This window comes from Urocampus carinirostris, chromosome 8 (assembly GCF_059441175.1).
Source record: "Urocampus carinirostris isolate Australia breed hairy pipefish chromosome 8, RoL_Ucar_1.0, whole genome shotgun sequence".
Taxonomy (NCBI): domain Eukaryota; kingdom Metazoa; phylum Chordata; class Actinopteri; order Syngnathiformes; family Syngnathidae; genus Urocampus; species Urocampus carinirostris.
The window spans coordinates 19,204,021-19,220,795 of record NC_142356.1 but is presented as its reverse complement, the minus strand read 5'-3'; the positions used below and the strand labels follow the sequence as shown (position 1 = coordinate 19,220,795).

General features: G+C 38.8%; 19 non-coding genes across 19 annotated transcripts; all 19 read left to right on the top strand.

The window, feature by feature from the left end:
- Nucleotides 1–6,977: 6,977 nt before the first annotated feature.
- trnah-gug (transfer RNA histidin (anticodon GUG)) lies at nucleotides 6,978–7,049 on the top strand. The gene has a single exon. It is a non-coding gene; the product is annotated as a tRNA-His (tRNA).
- Nucleotides 7,050–7,148: 99 nt separating this feature from the next.
- On the top strand, nucleotides 7,149–7,221 carry trnar-acg (transfer RNA arginine (anticodon ACG)). Its single transcript has one exon. It is a non-coding gene; the product is annotated as a tRNA-Arg (tRNA).
- A 1,150-nt stretch (nucleotides 7,222–8,371) lies between these two features.
- Nucleotides 8,372–8,443, top strand: trnah-gug (transfer RNA histidin (anticodon GUG)). Its single transcript has one exon. It is a non-coding gene; the product is annotated as a tRNA-His (tRNA).
- Nucleotides 8,444–8,542: 99 nt separating this feature from the next.
- Nucleotides 8,543–8,615, top strand: trnah-aug (transfer RNA histidin (anticodon AUG)). The gene has a single exon. It is a non-coding gene; the product is annotated as a tRNA-His (tRNA).
- A 452-nt stretch (nucleotides 8,616–9,067) lies between these two features.
- On the top strand, nucleotides 9,068–9,139 carry trnah-gug (transfer RNA histidin (anticodon GUG)). Its single transcript has one exon. It is a non-coding gene; the product is annotated as a tRNA-His (tRNA).
- Nucleotides 9,140–10,461: 1,322 nt separating this feature from the next.
- Nucleotides 10,462–10,533, top strand: trnah-gug (transfer RNA histidin (anticodon GUG)). The gene has a single exon. It is a non-coding gene; the product is annotated as a tRNA-His (tRNA).
- Nucleotides 10,534–10,632: 99 nt separating this feature from the next.
- trnar-acg (transfer RNA arginine (anticodon ACG)) lies at nucleotides 10,633–10,705 on the top strand. The gene has a single exon. It is a non-coding gene; the product is annotated as a tRNA-Arg (tRNA).
- A 451-nt stretch (nucleotides 10,706–11,156) lies between these two features.
- Nucleotides 11,157–11,228, top strand: trnah-gug (transfer RNA histidin (anticodon GUG)). The gene has a single exon. It is a non-coding gene; the product is annotated as a tRNA-His (tRNA).
- Nucleotides 11,229–11,327: 99 nt separating this feature from the next.
- Nucleotides 11,328–11,400, top strand: trnar-acg (transfer RNA arginine (anticodon ACG)). The gene has a single exon. It is a non-coding gene; the product is annotated as a tRNA-Arg (tRNA).
- A 1,260-nt stretch (nucleotides 11,401–12,660) lies between these two features.
- On the top strand, nucleotides 12,661–12,732 carry trnah-gug (transfer RNA histidin (anticodon GUG)). The gene has a single exon. It is a non-coding gene; the product is annotated as a tRNA-His (tRNA).
- Nucleotides 12,733–12,831: 99 nt separating this feature from the next.
- trnar-acg (transfer RNA arginine (anticodon ACG)) lies at nucleotides 12,832–12,904 on the top strand. Its single transcript has one exon. It is a non-coding gene; the product is annotated as a tRNA-Arg (tRNA).
- Nucleotides 12,905–13,528: 624 nt separating this feature from the next.
- trnar-acg (transfer RNA arginine (anticodon ACG)) lies at nucleotides 13,529–13,601 on the top strand. The gene has a single exon. It is a non-coding gene; the product is annotated as a tRNA-Arg (tRNA).
- Nucleotides 13,602–14,054: 453 nt separating this feature from the next.
- trnah-gug (transfer RNA histidin (anticodon GUG)) lies at nucleotides 14,055–14,126 on the top strand. The gene has a single exon. It is a non-coding gene; the product is annotated as a tRNA-His (tRNA).
- A 99-nt stretch (nucleotides 14,127–14,225) lies between these two features.
- Nucleotides 14,226–14,298, top strand: trnar-acg (transfer RNA arginine (anticodon ACG)). Its single transcript has one exon. It is a non-coding gene; the product is annotated as a tRNA-Arg (tRNA).
- A 453-nt stretch (nucleotides 14,299–14,751) lies between these two features.
- trnah-gug (transfer RNA histidin (anticodon GUG)) lies at nucleotides 14,752–14,823 on the top strand. The gene has a single exon. It is a non-coding gene; the product is annotated as a tRNA-His (tRNA).
- Nucleotides 14,824–15,448: 625 nt separating this feature from the next.
- trnah-gug (transfer RNA histidin (anticodon GUG)) lies at nucleotides 15,449–15,520 on the top strand. Its single transcript has one exon. It is a non-coding gene; the product is annotated as a tRNA-His (tRNA).
- A 99-nt stretch (nucleotides 15,521–15,619) lies between these two features.
- On the top strand, nucleotides 15,620–15,692 carry trnar-acg (transfer RNA arginine (anticodon ACG)). The gene has a single exon. It is a non-coding gene; the product is annotated as a tRNA-Arg (tRNA).
- Nucleotides 15,693–16,145: 453 nt separating this feature from the next.
- trnah-gug (transfer RNA histidin (anticodon GUG)) lies at nucleotides 16,146–16,217 on the top strand. The gene has a single exon. It is a non-coding gene; the product is annotated as a tRNA-His (tRNA).
- Nucleotides 16,218–16,316: 99 nt separating this feature from the next.
- On the top strand, nucleotides 16,317–16,389 carry trnar-acg (transfer RNA arginine (anticodon ACG)). Its single transcript has one exon. It is a non-coding gene; the product is annotated as a tRNA-Arg (tRNA).
- The last annotated feature ends 386 nt before the right edge of the window (nucleotides 16,390–16,775 follow it).

The following is a 16,775-nucleotide window of genomic DNA, read 5'->3' as shown; positions in this document are numbered from 1 at the left end:
CTCATTTTGTCCACCAGATGTTGTGGGATGATGGTGTTGAATGCTGAACTGAAGTCCAGGAACAGCATCCGCACATGGGTGTTCTTCTCCTCTAGATGTGTCAGGCTCAGGTGAAGCGCAGAGGAGATGGCATCCCTGGTGGAGCGGTTTGTCCTGTAGGCAAACTGAAAGGGGTCGAATGAGGAGGGGAGACTGGAGGTGATGTGCTCTTTAACCAGTCTCTCAAAGCACTTCATTATGATAGGAGTCTGTGCAACGGGCCGGTAATCGTTGAGTGATAAGATCTGGGGTTTCTTTGGCACTGGGATGATGTTGGCAAATTTGAAGCATGATGGTACTTTGGCTTGGTCTAGCGAGGTGTTGAAAATGTCTGTTAGTACACAAGCCAGCTGATCGGCGCACTCCCTAAGTACCCGCCTCGGAATGTTGTCCGGGCCTGGAGCCTTCCTTGTGTTGACCCTTCTCAGGGTCTTCCTCACGTCAGATGAGTCCAGGTGGAGTGCTCTTTCGCCCTGATTTGGAACCGCTTTCGCTGCAGGGGTGCCGTTTTGTGCCTCGAACCTTCCAAAGAATTTGTTGAGGTCATTCAGAAAGTCCATGCTAGTGTTCTGCACTGGGGCGGTGGTTGGCTTGTAACTGGTGATGGCCTGAATGCCTTTCCACATATCCCTGGTGTTGGTTGTGCTGAGGAAACGTTCCTGGATTTTTTGACTGTGCGTTCGCTTTGCTAGTCTGATAGCCCGGTTCAGGTTAGCCCTCGCTGATAACAGCGCCTCCTTGTCACCAGATCTAAAGGCAAGGTTCCGTACTTTTAGTTGTTTTCGTATTTCAGCAGTCATCCAGGGCTTCTGATTGGCACGGGTTAGCTGTCTGAAAAGCAGCTGGGATGTGCCCCCATCACTCCCTTGATCTCGTTGTTGATGAGCGTAGCTGTGATGTGCTCCATATCACTCCCTTGGCCTCGCTGTTGATAAGCGGCGCTTATAATGGATGACTGATTTCTTTATCTCTTTCAGCAAATGATTTTTGTCCATGATTTCTTTTTGACAGGTTGGTATGTCCTTTGAAGAGTAAACGGACTTTCAAAAAGAAAAGAGTCTTTTTGTGGAATTCACTGGCACTTAAGAGTCTCATTAATTCCATTGTGCTTATGTAGTGGGATTTTTTTTTTGTAAATTGGCCGGATTATTCAATGTCTTAAATTTTTCTCTAAATTTAAGTACTAGTAGACATTATCTTAGTTTAATCAATTTCTATCCATTTATTTCCCATGCAATTATTCTTAAATTAGCCCGATATGTCTCGAAATCAACTAATCCGTTACTTTTATTTCCTATGACCCTCTTCAAGATTGATCAGTTTCTTATTGTCTTCTAAAAATGCTCTTCCATAAAAAACGTTTCCTTTTAACTTAACCAAACCATAAGTCAGTATTTATTACACATTTGTTTATCACTTGTCAATCGTAACACTCAATCTAAAAAAAATATTCAGTGTGTAATCAATTGTCCTCACAATTGTCCTTTGGGCTAAATTTGTCAAAATTCCAAACCCTCACACTATCTAAACATCAAAAATCTCAAAAGATCTAAAAAAAAATTATCAAAAAATGCCAAATCGAACTTAATGTCATAACTTTTCTAATTGTATTTTGTTCTCTCTGTAATCATAATCAATCTTTTATTGATTCACTATAGAGCAATACATACTTGTCACTTATGAATTATCTTGTTGAGTTGTATTTATTTTATTTTCATAATCTTTATTCTGCACAACTATCTTTGTTTCTACGCATTAGTCTTTGTTCTAAGCAGCCTTTCGAGATCCCTTGTGATTAAGGCTATACAAATTAACATGATCTGGTCAGACTATTAATATTTATTTCTTTTTTTTTTTCCCCGTTTAAAAGAAAAAAATTCATTCAGTGACTGAAATAGCTTCAGCTACGTTATTAATGATTTCTAGTCTCGAATTCTTTTCTGTGTTAATTTGTCGTCATTTTCAAACTTCCTTCAAAATTTTGATTATTTGAAATGGTTCCTACATTATTTTATTGAGAGTAATCTACTATTGAATAGGAGAACAACTAAGGAAATAATCTTTTTATATTACGCCTCTTTTGAATTTGTCCATTTACGAACGAGAAGATGAACACTAAAATTATAGACGTTTTTTAGTCATCTTCATTGCTTTTTTTCGTCCCTGCTTTATCAGGAGCAAAACTACATGTCTTAAAGTTATTACCCTTTTGCTATTCGCATATTCAACAAGAAATGATTAGTTCGGTTACTTAAATATTCTTTCTTTTTAAACTATTCTGTATAGTTATCTTGTATTATACACTCATTGTTTTCATTTCCCCACGTCATTTATGCTGGGGACGCAACTTTTTTCCCTTTAAATTGTCATTATCATTTAGTTACTCTTTAACAAAGATTTAACACATTACAAGCCTAATCGTTATTTTGGTTTTGCTATACGAGTTTTATTTTCCTGCACGCTGATCTTAGCAAACGAGATCTCGTCGCTTCGAGATTACGTCATTGTTGTTGGTAATTCTTGTCGAGCGAAGGTCAGTCTTTTTATTAGACAAACTGCTTTTTTCCTTGTTCAATTCATCAAAGAGAGCTTGCTTTTACGGCTCAATTGCTTTGATGATTGACATCACGAATTATGTTGTACTAAGATGTTAAAGAAAGAAGTACAGAAAGTAGAAAAAATGGAAAAAAGACAAGCCTGTTATTTGCAATTACCATCAACAAATGCAGAAAATAAATTAATAATTTGATGATCAAAACTGAAAGAATACGCAGATATCTACTATATTTGTCACCGATTCATAACTTCGATCTTTGTATCACTAAATTTCAGGGGTTCTTAGATCCCTGCCAAGATCTATAAATCTTTTAGCAAGCTAGTACAGGGAATTCAAAATCCCTATCATATTATCATTATTTATAGTTCAGTTTTAAAATAGTTTCATTTATATATATATATATATATATATATATATATATATATATATATATATATATATATATATATATATATATATTATATGTGTATATTATATGTGTGTGCAGCACGGTGGCACAGTGGCCAGCACGTGTGCGGCATTACTAAGGACCTGGGAACAGGTGTGTGTGTGTTCCAAGCCAGCCACTGGGCTCCTGTGCGGAGCCTGCATGCTCTCATTGTTTACGTTAGTTTCTTCCGGCTATCCGGTTTACTTACCTCTTTCAAAAACATGCATTTCAGGTGGACTGGCTGGTCCAAATTGTCCCTACGTGTGAATGAGCTAGTGAATTGTCTATCTTTGTGTGCCCTGCAATTGGCTTGCAACCAGTTCAGGGTGTCCTCCAATCGCTGCTCGATGATCGCTGTGATGGACTCCAACAAGATGAGATCTACTTATCATAGTTATGGTTCATACCGGCCGAATATGAACACAAAACTTTTCTGCATCTCACCTGTAACGCCCTTATTGTTGACATATTCCTTTAATATCATAAAAATTGGTTTTTCACTTACCATCTTTCATCCTATGTAATATCTGCATCATCGTTATTAGTGCTACCTTTCCCTGATCGCTCTTCCTCCCATTTTCTCCTCAGCGGGTTGTTGAGTCCAAATGAGACAAGAACCAAAATTCTAGAACTCAAAAACATTGTTAGTGCAACACTTTTACTGTAAAATCAAACTTTACTTTAGTTCCTTTGTAGTGTTTTCACGATAGTTCCCTAACAATATTTCTGTAGTCTATAATATTTCCCATTATGGCAACGAAATAGTGTTTGTATAGTATATCTATGTTTATTTGCCTTCAAATAGATTTTCATCCTTTAAATAATTTCCGTTAATTTTTATAGCTTATCTATAAAAATACTGTCACATGTTTTGCACAATGCTGACAACTTCTACTGCGATGTCTATTCACCAAATGCATATTACACAAACCTCAATTGTATGTAACATCTTACATGAAATTATTTTTGTGTAAATATTGTTTCAATTATAACTAGAACCTTATTTTCTCTGTTCCTTTACCTTACTTTGAAGATGGATTGTCATGCCAAATTTCATTGTCACTCACAATATGTTAACCCATTTTGTAACTATGTCGGTAAAGGTATATTCTAATCTATTATAAATGGTTTGCATTTATATAGTGTTTTTCAAGACCATGAGGAACTCCAAAAACACTAATGTGATGTTTTTCATACTTTTGTCTCAAGTTTTTCATATCCAATTTTCAGCGAATTTTTTTTTCTTTAAATAACTTTTCCTTTTTACATTCCTTCCTTCTCTTACTTGTATTCTCCCTGCTCTTCTCCTTAACAATTTACTTTCTGTATTTGTAACTTTTTCCTTTCTTGTTTACTTGCAATGTCCTTTCTTCTTTTTTCGCTCTGATCAATCCACATCTTGTGTCTCTTCCTTTCCTCATCTTTTCTTTCCTTTCGTGAACTAATTCAGCCTTCAATCTGATCTTCGTGGTTAAAACCTTTCTTCAGCCATTTCTTCAAAAACTTCGAACTTTCACTGTCCATATTCCACTCATAAATTTCACATCTGGATCATCTAACAACTTCCTTACATGCTTTGCCAACAATCCATTCCCAACATAACACTTTTCCCTTCTGCACCCTTTTTAGCTTACCAGCCTAAATGTAAAAATGACGTGTATTGATCTACGAGTCATTTTATCATTTTTATTCCACTCAATGAATTTTCCCTCCATATTCATTGAAAATAATTATTCGCTCTATTTCGATAATTTTGTACAAAACACCTTTTATCTCTAATTAATCCATTCCAATTCGCTCAATTTGATTTTCCCCCTGTCTTTACAGTCCTTAATTTTCTAATTTTGAACTGAAAACCGGAATATTCTATCTTTATTTTTGTTATTGTATCTTTAGTAAGTGTTATTCTGGCATTAACTTCATTTAACGCATCTAAAATAACTCAAACATAAGTTTTCTAAACTTACCACTCCTAAATTTATGGTTTTCCAATTGAAAAAAAAACAAAAACACAAAAAAAATTTGTACCGAAAAAAAAAATTATTGGAACCCCTTAGGCTCGCAGGCGTTATGTTGTACACCCTTAGCGTCAACCGCCAATTTCCCCAAAAACGAACGTTTTCGATTCCTAACGCGATGTGCTCTCGGTTCCACCCAAAAACAACATATTTTAAACGGTCTTACTCTTAAAAAAAAACGTTTCTCTCGTTGCAATGTGCACTTCGCTTCTTCCTTTTTTTCCTTTTAAAAATGCGCGTGCTTTCTCGTTTGCGGCAATTTTCTTCGTATTTTTCTTTTTTTTTTTTTTTTTTTCAGTCACGTGGGCCGATTAAAAGCTAGCTCAAACAAACATATAAGACAAGAAGAATAAGAATATAGGAAAGAATACAAACATTTACACATTGAACAAACATAAAACATTTGACAAGACAGAGTGGGCCCACAAAAAAATAGTTTAATTTTAGACCGTGTACACTTTTTTATGAAGCCATGCAGTTTACTTAAACCTTATTTTATTTTACCTTATCACAGAGGGATCCGTCCTCTTTTTGAAAAAGGACAACGGGAAAAGTGGGGGGGTCGTTTCAGTACCCCTCCCCCTTACTTTTCTTTCCCACTCTACCGACCCCACGGTGGGGTTAGTGTCGACATTTTCCGTCCCTAGGCAATCCTATTCCGTCTCAAACAAAAAGTTTGAGTATTTAAAATACTTCGTATTTTATTCTGATTCCTTTTGGGTATTTACTTAGCTAAGGTTTTGTAATGGCTTCTCAAGCCCACATATGGCGCCCGTCCAACACTATTTTCCCTCTGTGGCCAATTCAACTTTATCTTTTTATAAAAATGGCTTCGTTCTTAGAATTATTCCAAATTTTTATATTAGAAATGCATCTCTTACCGATCACTTGATCCTGGTTCGTTGACGATGCCGCTGACTCTGAAGCCGATCTCGAAAAAGAACAAAGTTTCCTTTGTTCTAGACCACGCGGTAGAATGGATTGGTTTTTCTTCGTTTTCAACTTCAAAATACTACGTACCGTCCCGGTTTCGGCACCAAAAATGTTAGGGTTAATATTTTCGTAATAAGTTGAACTGAAGTGATCAGTAAGAGAGGCAAATGTAGTTTAAGAATTTATTCACTGCGCAGTGGGAGGACGGATTCAAAAGTCTCACCTGTCTCACAAGTTTCCCGCGGTGCAGCCGGGTTTTGTTCAAAAGCGTGCGCATGCGCAGAAAGTATCAATGACGTCACACATACATCTACGGTTCAAAGTTCGCACATGCGTAATAATAACCAAGGACGTCATATATATGTCTTTCGGTTTAAAAAATATTACAAAATAGTAGAAAATGAATTGTAATACAGGTCAAACTCATCAGTATTATTTGTAACATAGTAGACAGAGAAATACACAATTAACTGAATATGATAAGCTCTTACAATAACGCATCTGACTGCGGATCAGAAGATTCTAGGTTCAACTCCTAGCTAGCTCTTTTTAAACTTTTGTTGGCAACACTATCTCTGTTGCATACTTGACAAAGCTCACCCGGCGTGTGTTGGTTTCTCAGACCCCTGGAATTCAGTTAAGTGTAATCTGTCTTGTTATCATAATCTCATTGGGATTATTTACTAACTGGCAAAATTGTTATTCAGCTTCGTTTCGACATCAAACTCCCAAAGACACTCTTATCAAGTAGAAACTAGTGAAATCACCATGGTCAGTCGTAAAACTGCATTACCATTGAACTGCTGTCATAATCTGTTTTATCGACTCTGATGTAAGGAAAACTCCTGGACAAATATTTGAACATCTCATACTACTTGCTCATGTTTAACAGTATTCCATGAATGGGCATCCAATTAGTCTTGTTCTTCCTGGATCTTAGTGCCTCCCATAAAGAAGAAGAAATTGAATGTGTCTTGAAGGGTCTCTGCAGGAGTCAGTGGCTATGATCGTATAGTGGTGAGTACTCTGCGTTGTGGTCGCAGTAACCCTGGTTCGATTCCAGGTCATAGCAGCAGTATTCTTTGCTATTGTAGTTTTGACAGTGATGTACTCTGGTTTTTCGGAGCAATGCTAATTTGAAGTAATTATACCAACATCAGGGTGGTGGTCAAGGCTAGTGGCGCAATGGATAACGCATCTGACTACGGATCAGAAGATTCTAGGTTCAACTCCTAGCTAGCTCTTTTTAAACTTTTGTTGGCAACACTATCTCTGTTGCATACTTGACAAAGATCACCCGGCGTGTGTTGGTTTCTCAGACCCCTGGAATTCAGTTAAGTGTAATCTGTCTTGTTATCATAATCTCATTGGGATTATTTACTAACTGGCAAAATTGTTATTCAGCTTCGTTTCGACATCAAACTCCCAAAGACACTCTTATCAAGTAGAAACTAGTGAAATCACCATGGTCAGTCGTAAAACTGCATTACCATTGAACTGCTGTCATAATCTGTTTTATTGACTCTGATGTAAGGAAAACTCCTGGACAAATATTTGAACATCTCATACTACTTGCTCATGTTTAACAGTATTCCATGAATGGGCATCCAATTAGTCTTGTTCTTCCTGGATCTTAGTGCCTCCCATAAAGAAGAAGAAATTGAATGTGTCTTGAAGGGTCTCTGCAGGAGTCAATGGCTATGATCGTATAGTGGTGAGTACTCTGCGTTGTGGTCGCAGTAACCCTGGTTCGATTCCTGGTCATAGCAGCAGTATTCTTTGCTATTGTAGTTTTGACAGTGATGTACTCTGGTTTTTCGGAGCAATGCTAATTTGAAGTAATTATACCAACATTAGGGTGGTTGTCAGGGCTAGTGGCGCAATGTATAACGCATCTGACTACGGTTCAGAAGATTCTAGGTTCAACTCCTAGCTAGCTCTTTTTAACCTTTTGTTAGCAACACTATCTCTGTTGCATACTTGACAAAGATCACCCGGCGTGTCTTGGTTTCTCAGACCCCTGGAATTCAGTTAAGTATAAACTTTCTTGTTATTATAATCTCATTGGGATTATTTACTAACTGGCAAAATTGATATTCAGCTTCATTTCGACATCAAACTACCAAAGACACTCTTATCAAGTAGAAACTAGTGAAATCACCATGGTCAATCGTAAAACTGCATTACCATTGAACTGCTGTCATAATCTGTTTTATCGACTCTGATGTAAGGAAAACTCCTGGACAAATATTTGAACATCTCATACTACTTGCTCTTGTTTAACAGTTGTCGATGAATGGGCATCCAATTAGTCTTGTTCTTCCTGGATCTTAGTGCCTCCCATAAAGAAGAAGAAGTTGAATGTGTCTTGAAGGGTCTCTGCAGGAGTCAGTGGCTATGATCGTATAGTGGTGAGTACTCTGCGTTGTGGTCGCAGTAACCCTGGTTCGATTCCAGGTCATAGCAGCAGTATTCTTTGCTATTGTAGTTTTGACAGTGATCTACTCTGGTTTTTCGGAGCAATGCTAATTTGAAGTAATTATACCAACATTAGGGTGGTGGTCAGGGCTAGTGGCGCAATGGATAACGCATCTGCCTATGGATCAGAAGATTCTAGGTTCAACTCCTAGCTAGCTCTTTTTAACCTTTTGTTAGCAACACTATCTCTGTTGCATACTTGACAAAGATCACCCGGCGTGTCTTGGTTTCTCAGACCCCTGGAATTCAGTTAAGTATAAACTTTCTTGTTGTTATAATCTCATTGGGATTATTTACTAACTGGCAAAATTGATATTCAGCTTCATTTCGACATCAAACTACCAAAGACACTCTTATCAAGTAGAAACTAGTGAAATCACCATGGTCAGTCGTAAAACTGCATTACCATTGAACTGCTGTCATAATCTGTTTTATCGACTCTGATGTAAGGAAAACTCCTGGACAAATATTTGAACATCTCATACTACTTGCTCATGCTTAACAGTATTCCATGAATGGGCATCCAATTAGTCTTGTTCTTCCTGGATCTTAGTGCCTCCCATGAAGAAGAAGAAGGTGAATGTATCTTGAAGGGTCTTTCAGAGGTCTTTGGCTATGATCGTATAGTGGTGAGTACTCTGCGTTGTGGTCGCAGTAACCCTGGTTCGATTCCAGGTCATAGCAGCAGTATTCTTTGCTAGTTTAATTTTGACAGTGATTTACTCTGGTTTTTCGGAGTAATGCCGATTTGAAGTAATTATACCAACATTAGGGTGGTGGTCAGGCCTAGAGTCGCAATGGATAATGCATCTGACTACAGATCAGAAGATTCTAGGTTCAACTCCTAGCTAGCTCTTTTTAAACTTTTGTTGGCAACACTATCTCTGTTGCATACTTGACAAAGATCACCCGGTGTGTCTTGGATTCTCAGACCCCTGGAATTCAGTTAAGTATAATCTGTCTTGTTATCATAATCTCATTGGGATTATTTACTAACTGGCAAAATTGATCTTCAGCTTCGTTTCGACATCAAACTCCCAAAGACACTCTTATCAAGTAGAAACTAGTGAAATCACCATGGTCAGTCGTAAAACTGCATTACCATTGAACTGCTGTCATAATCAGTTTTATCCACTCTGATGTAAGAAAAACTTCTGGACAAATATTTGAACATCTCATACTACTTGCTCATGTTTAACAGTTGTCGATGAATGGGCATCCAATTAGTCTTGTTCTTCCTGGATCTTAGTGCCTCCCATAAAGAAGAAGAAGTTGAATGCGTCTTGAAAGGTCTCTGCAGGAGTCAGTGGCTATGATCGTATAGTGGTGAGTACTCTGCGTTGTGGTCGCAGTAACCCTGGTTTGACTCCAGGTCATAGCAGCAGTATTCTTTGCTATTGTAGTTTTGACAGTGACGTACTCTGGTTATTCGGAGTAATGCTAATTTGAAGTAATTATACCAACATTAGGGTGGTGGTCAGGGCTAGTGGCGCAATGGATAACGCATCTCACTTCAGATCAGAGGATTCTAGGTTCAACTCCTAGTTAGCTCTTTTTAAACTTTTGTTGGCAACACTATCTCTGTTGCATACTTGACAACGATCACTCGGCGTGTCTTGGTTTCTTAGACCCCTGAAATTCAGTTAAGTATAATCTTTCTTGTTATCATAATCTCATTGGGATTATTTACTAACTGGCAAAATTGATCTTCAGCTTTGTTTCGACATCAAACTCCCAAAGACACTCTTATCAAGTAGAAACTAGTGAAATCACCATGGTCAGTCGTAAAACTGCATTACCATTGAACTGCTGTCATAATCTGTTTTATCGACTCTGATGTAAGGAAAACTTCTGGACAAATATTTGAACATCTCATACTACTTGCTCATGTTTAACAGTTGTCGATGAATGGGCATCCAATTAGTCTTGTTCTTCCTGGATCTTAGTGCCTCCCATGAAGAAGAAGAAGGTGAATGTGTCTTGAAGGGTCTCTACAGGAGTCAGTGGCTATGATCGTATAGTGGTGAGTACTCTGCGTTGTGGTCGCAGTAACCCTGGTTCGATTCCAGGTCATAGCAGCAGTATTCTTTGCTATTATAGTTTTGACAGTGATGTACTCTGGTTTTTCGGAGCAATGCTAATTTGAAGTAATTATACCAACATTAGGGTGATGGTCAGGGCTAGCGGCGCAATGGATAACGCATCTGACTACGGATCAGAAGATTCTAGGTTCAACTCCTAGCTAGCTCTTTTTAACCTTTTGTTGGCAACACTATCTCTGTTGCATACTTGACAAAGATCACCCGGCGTGTCTTGGTTTCTCAGACCCCTGGAATTCAGTTAAGTATAATCTGTCTTGTTATCATAATCTCATTGGGATTATTTACTAACTGGCAAAATTGATCTTCAGCTTCGTTTCGACATCAAACTCCCAAAGACACTCTTATCAAGTAGAAACTAGTGAAATCACCATGGTCAGTCGTAAAACTGCATTACCGTTGACCTGCTGTCATAATCTGTTTTATCGACTGATGTAAGGAAAACTTCTGGACAAATATTCGAACATCTCATACTACTTGCTCATGTTTAACAGTTGTCGATGAATGGGCATCCAATTAGTCTTGTTCTTCCTGGATCTTAGTGCCTCCCATGAAGAATAAGAAGGTGAATGTGTATTGAAGGGTCTCTGCAGGAGTCAGTGGCTATGATCGTATAGTGGTGAGTACTCTGCGTTGTGGTCGCAGTAACCCTGGTTCGATTCCAGGTCATAGCAGCAGTATTCTTTGCTATTGTAGTTTTGACAGTGATGTACTCTGGTTTTTCGGAGCAATGCTATTTTGAAGTAATTATACCAACATTAAGGTGATGGTCAGGGCTAGCGGCGCAATGGATAACGCATCTGACTACGGATCAGAAGATTCTAGGTTCAACTCCTAGCTAGCTCTTTTTAACCTTTTGTTGGCAACACTATCTCTGTTGCATACTTGACAAAGATCACCCGGCGTGTCTTGGTTTCTCAGACCCCTGGAATTCAGTTAAGTATAATCTGTCTTGTTATCATAATCTCATTGGGATTATTTACTAACTGGCAAAATTGATCTTCAGCTTCGTTTCGACATCAAACTCCCAAAGACACTCTTATCAAGTAGAAACTAGTGAAATCACCATGGTCAGTCGTAAAACTGCATTACCATTGACCTGCTGTCATAATCTGTTTTATCGACTGATGTAAGGAAAACTTCTGGACAAATATTTGAACATCTCATACTACTTGCTCATGTTTAACAGTTGTCGATGAATGGGCATCCAATTAGTCTTGTTCTTCCTGGATCTTAGTGCCTCCCATGAAGAAGAAGAAGGTGAATGTCTCTTGAAGGGTCTCTGCAGGAGTCAGTGGCTATGATCGTATAGTGGTGAGTACTCTGAGTTGTGGTCGCAGTAACCCTGGTTCGATTCCAGGTCATAGCAGCAGTATTCTTTGCTGTTGTAGTTTTGACAGTGATGTACTCTGGTTTTTCGGAGCAATGCTAATTTGAAGTAATTATACCAACTTTAGGGTGATGGTCAGGGCTAGTGGCGCAATGGATAACGCATCTGACTACGGATTGGCTATGGCTGCAACAGCTCGCTACAACGGGTCAGGTGCGATTGACATTTCGTTCTGTGTACATTGTTACACAGAATGACAATACAAGGAAATTATTATTATTATTATTATTAGAAGATTCTAGGTTCAACTCCTAGCTAGCTCTTTTTAACCTTTTGTTGGCAACACTATCTCTGTTGCATACTTGACAAAGATCACCCGGCTTGTCTTGGTTTCTCTGACCCCTGGAATTCAGTTAAGTATAATCTGTCTTGTTATCATTATCTCATTGGGATTATTTACTAACTGGCAAAATTGATCTTCAGCTTCGTTTCGACATCAAACTCCCAAAGACACTCTTATCAAGTAGAAACTAGTGAAATCACCATGGTCAGTCGTAAAACTGCATTACCATTGAACTGCTGTCATAATCTGTTTTATCGACTCTGATGTAAGGAAAACTTCTGGACAAATATTTGAACATCTCATACTACTTGCTCATGTTTAACAGTTGTCGATGAATGGGCATCCAATTAGTCTTGTTCTTCCTGGATCTTAGTGCCTCCCATGAAGAAGAAGAAGGTGAATGTGTCTTGAAGGGTCTCTGCAGGAGTCAGTGGCTATGATCGTATAGTGGTGAGTACTCTGCGTTGTGGTCGCAGTAACCCTGGTTCGATTCCAGGTCATAGCAGCAGTATTCTTTGCTATTGTAGTTTTGACAGTGATGTACTCTGGTTTTCCGGAGCAATGCTAATTTGAAGTAATTATACCAACTTTAGGGTGATGGTCAGGGCTAGTGGCGCAATGGATAACGCATCTGACTACGGATTAGAAGATTCTAGGTTCAACTCCTAGCTAGCTCTTTTTAACCTTTTGTTGGCAACACTATCTCTGTTGCATACTTGACAAAGATCACCCGGCGTGTCTTGGTTTCTCAGACCCCTGGAATTCAGTTAAGTATAATCTGTCTTGTTATCATAATCTCATTGGGATTATTTACTAACTGGCAAAATTGATCTTCAGCTTCGTTTCGACATCAAACTCCCAAAGACACTCTTATCAAGTAGAAACTAGTGAAATCACCATGGTCAGTCGTAAAACTGCATTACCATTGAACTGCTGTCATAATCTGTTTTATCGACTCTGATGTAAGGAAAACTTCTGGACAAATATTTGAACATCTCATACTACTTGCTCATGTTTAACAGTTGTCGATGAATGGGCATCCAATTAGTCTTGTTCTTCCTGGATCTTAGTGCCTCCCATGAAGAAGAAGAAGGTGAATGTGTCTTGAAGGGTCTCTGCAGAGGTCAGTGGCTATGATCGTATAGTGGTGAGTACTCTGCGTTGTGGTCGCAGTAACCCTGGATCGATTCCAGGTCATAGCAGCAGTATCCTTTGCTATTGTAGTTTTGACAGTGATGTACTCTGGTTTTTCGGAGTAAGGCCAATTTGAAGTAATTATACCAACATTAGGGCAGTGGTCAGGGCTAGTGGCGCAATGGATAACGCATCTGACTACGGATCAGAAGATTCTAGGTTCAACTCCTAGCTAGCTCTTTTTAACCTTTTGTTGGCAACACTATCTCTGTTGCATACTTGACAACGATCACCCGGCGTGTCTTGGTTCCTCAGACCCCTGAAATTCAGTTAAGTATAATCTTTCTTGTTATCATAATCTCATTGGGATTATTTACTAACTGGCAAAATTGATCTTCAGCTTCGTTTCGACATCAAACTCCCAAAGACACTCTTATCAAGTAGAAACTAGTGAAATCACCATGGTCAGTCGTAAAACTGCATTACCATTGAACTGCTGTCATAATCTGTTTTATCGACTCTGATGTAAGGAAAACTTCTGGACAAATATTTGAACATCTCATACTACTTGCTCATGTTTAACAGTTGTCGATGAATGGGCATCCAATTAGTCTTGTTCTTAATGGATCTTAGTGCCTCCCATGAAGAAGAAGAAGGTGAATGTGTCTTGAAGGGTCTCTGCAGGAGTCAGTGGCTATGATCGTATAGTGGTGAGTACTCTGCGTTGTGGTCGCAGTAACCCTGGTTCGATTCCAGGTCATAGCAGCAGTATTCTTTGCTATTGTAGTTTTGACAGTGATGTACTCTGGTTTTTCGGAGCAATGCTAATTTGAAGTAATTATACCAACATTAGGGTGGTGGTCAGGGCTAGTGGCGCAATGGATAACGCATCTGTCTACGGATCAGAAGATTCTAGGTTCAACTCCTAGCTAGCTCTTCTTAACCTTTTGTTGGCAACACTATCTCTGTTGCATACTTGACAAAGATCACCCGGCGTGTCTTGGTTTCTCAGACCCCTGGAATTCAGTTAAGTATAATCTGTCTTGTTATCATAATCTCATTGGGATTATTTACTAACTGGCAAAATTGATCTTCAGCTTCGTTTCGACATCAAACTCCCAAAGACACTCTTATCAAGTAGAAACTAGTGAAATCACCATGGTCAGTCGTAAAACTGCATTACCATTGACCTGCTGTCATAATCTGTTTTATCGACTCTGATGTAAGGAAAACTTCTGGACAAATATTTGAACATCTCATACTACTTGCTCATGTTTAACAGTTGTCGATGAATGGGCATCCAATTAGTCTTGTTCTTCCTGGATCTTAGTGCCTCCCATGAAGAAGAAGAAGGTGAATGTGTTTTGAAGGGTCTCTGCAGGAGTCAGTGGCTATGATCGTATAGTGGTGAGTACTCTGCGTTGTGGTCGCAGTAACCCTGGTTCGATTCCAGGTCATAGCAGCAGTATTCTTTGCTATTGTAGTTTTGACAGTGATGTACTCTGTTTTTTCGGAGTAATGCCAATTTGAAGTAGTTATACCAACATTAAGGCGGTGGTCAGGGCTAGTGGTGCAATGGATAATGCAACTGTCTACAGTTCAGAAGATTCTAGGTTCAACTCCTAGCTAGCTTTTTTTAAACTTTTGTTGGCCACACTATCTCTGTTGCATACTTGACAAAGATCACCCGGTGTGTCTTGGTTTCTCAGACCCCTGGAATTCAGTTAAGTATAATCTGTCTTGTTATCATAATCTCATTGGGATTGTTTACTAACTGGCAAAATTGATCTTCAGCTTCGTTTCGACATCAAACTCCTAAAGACACTCTTATCAAGTAGAAACTAGTGAAATCACCATGGTCAGTCGTAAAACTGCATTACCATTGAACTGCTGTCATAATCTGTTTTATCGACTCTGATGTAAGGAAAACTCCTGGACAAATATTTGAACATCTCATACTACTTGCTCTTGTTTAACAGTTCTCGATGAATGGGCATCCAATTAGTCTTGTTCTTCCTGGATCTTAGTGCCTCCCATAAAGAAGAAGAAGTTGAATGTGTCTTGAAGGGTCTCTACAGGAGTCAGGGGCTATGATCGTATAGTGGTGAGTACTCTGCGTTGTGGTCGCAGTAACCCTGGTTCGATTCCAGGTCATAGCAGCAGTATTCTTTGCTATTGTAGTTTTGACAGTGATTTACTCTGGTTTTTCGGAGTAATGCCAATTTGAAGCAATTATACCAACATTACGGTGGTGGTCAGGGCTAGTGGCGCAATGGATAACGCATCTGACTACGGATCAGAAGATTCTAGGTTCAACTCCTAGCTAGCTCTTTTTAACCTTTTGTTGGCAACACTATCTCTGTTGCATACTTGACAAAGATCACCCGGCGTGTGTTGGTTTCTCAGACCCCTGGAATTCAGTTAAGTGTAATCTGTCTTGTTATCATAATCTCATTGGGATTATTTACTAACTGGCAAAATTGTTATTCAGCTTCGTTTCGACATCAAACTCCCAAAGACACTCTTATCAAGTAGAAACTAGTGAAATCACCATGGTCAGTCGTAAAACTGCATTACCATTGAACTGCTGTCATAATCTGTTTTATCGACTCTGATGTAAGGAAAACTCCTGGACAAATATTTGAACATCTCATACTACTTGCTCATGTTTAACAGTATTCCATGAATGGGCATCCAATTAGTCTTGTTCTTCCTGGATCTTAGTGCCTCCCATAAAGAAGAAGAAATTGAATGTGTCTTGAAGGGTCTCTGCAGGAGTCAGTGGCTATGATCGTATAGTGGTGAGTACTCTGCGTTGTGGTCGCAGTAACCCTGGTTCGATTCCAGGTCATAGCAGCAGTATTCTTTGCTATTGTAGTTTTGACAGTGATGTACTCTGGTTTTTCGGAGCAATGCTAATTTGAAGTAATTATACCAACATTAGGGTGGTGGTCAGGGCTAGTGGCGCAATGGATAACGCATCTGACTACGGATCAGAAGATTCTAGGTTCAACTCCTAGCTAGCTCTTTTTAACCTTTTGTTGGCAACACTATCTCTGTTGCATACTTGACAAAGATCACCCGGCGTGTCTTGGTTTCTCAGACCCCTGGAATTCAGTTAAGTATAAACTTTCTTGTTATTATAATCTCATTGGGATTATTTACTAACTGGCAAAATTGATCTTCAGCTTAGTTTCGACATCAAACTCCCAAAGACACTCTTATCAAGTAGAAACTAGTGAAATCACCATGGTCAATCGTAAAACTGCATTACCATTGAACTGCTGTCATAATCTGTTTTATCGACTCTGATGTAAGGAAAACTCCTGGACAAATATTTGAACATCTCATACTACTTGCTCTTGTTTAACAGTTGTCGATGAATGGGCATCCAATTAGTCTTGTTCTTCCTGG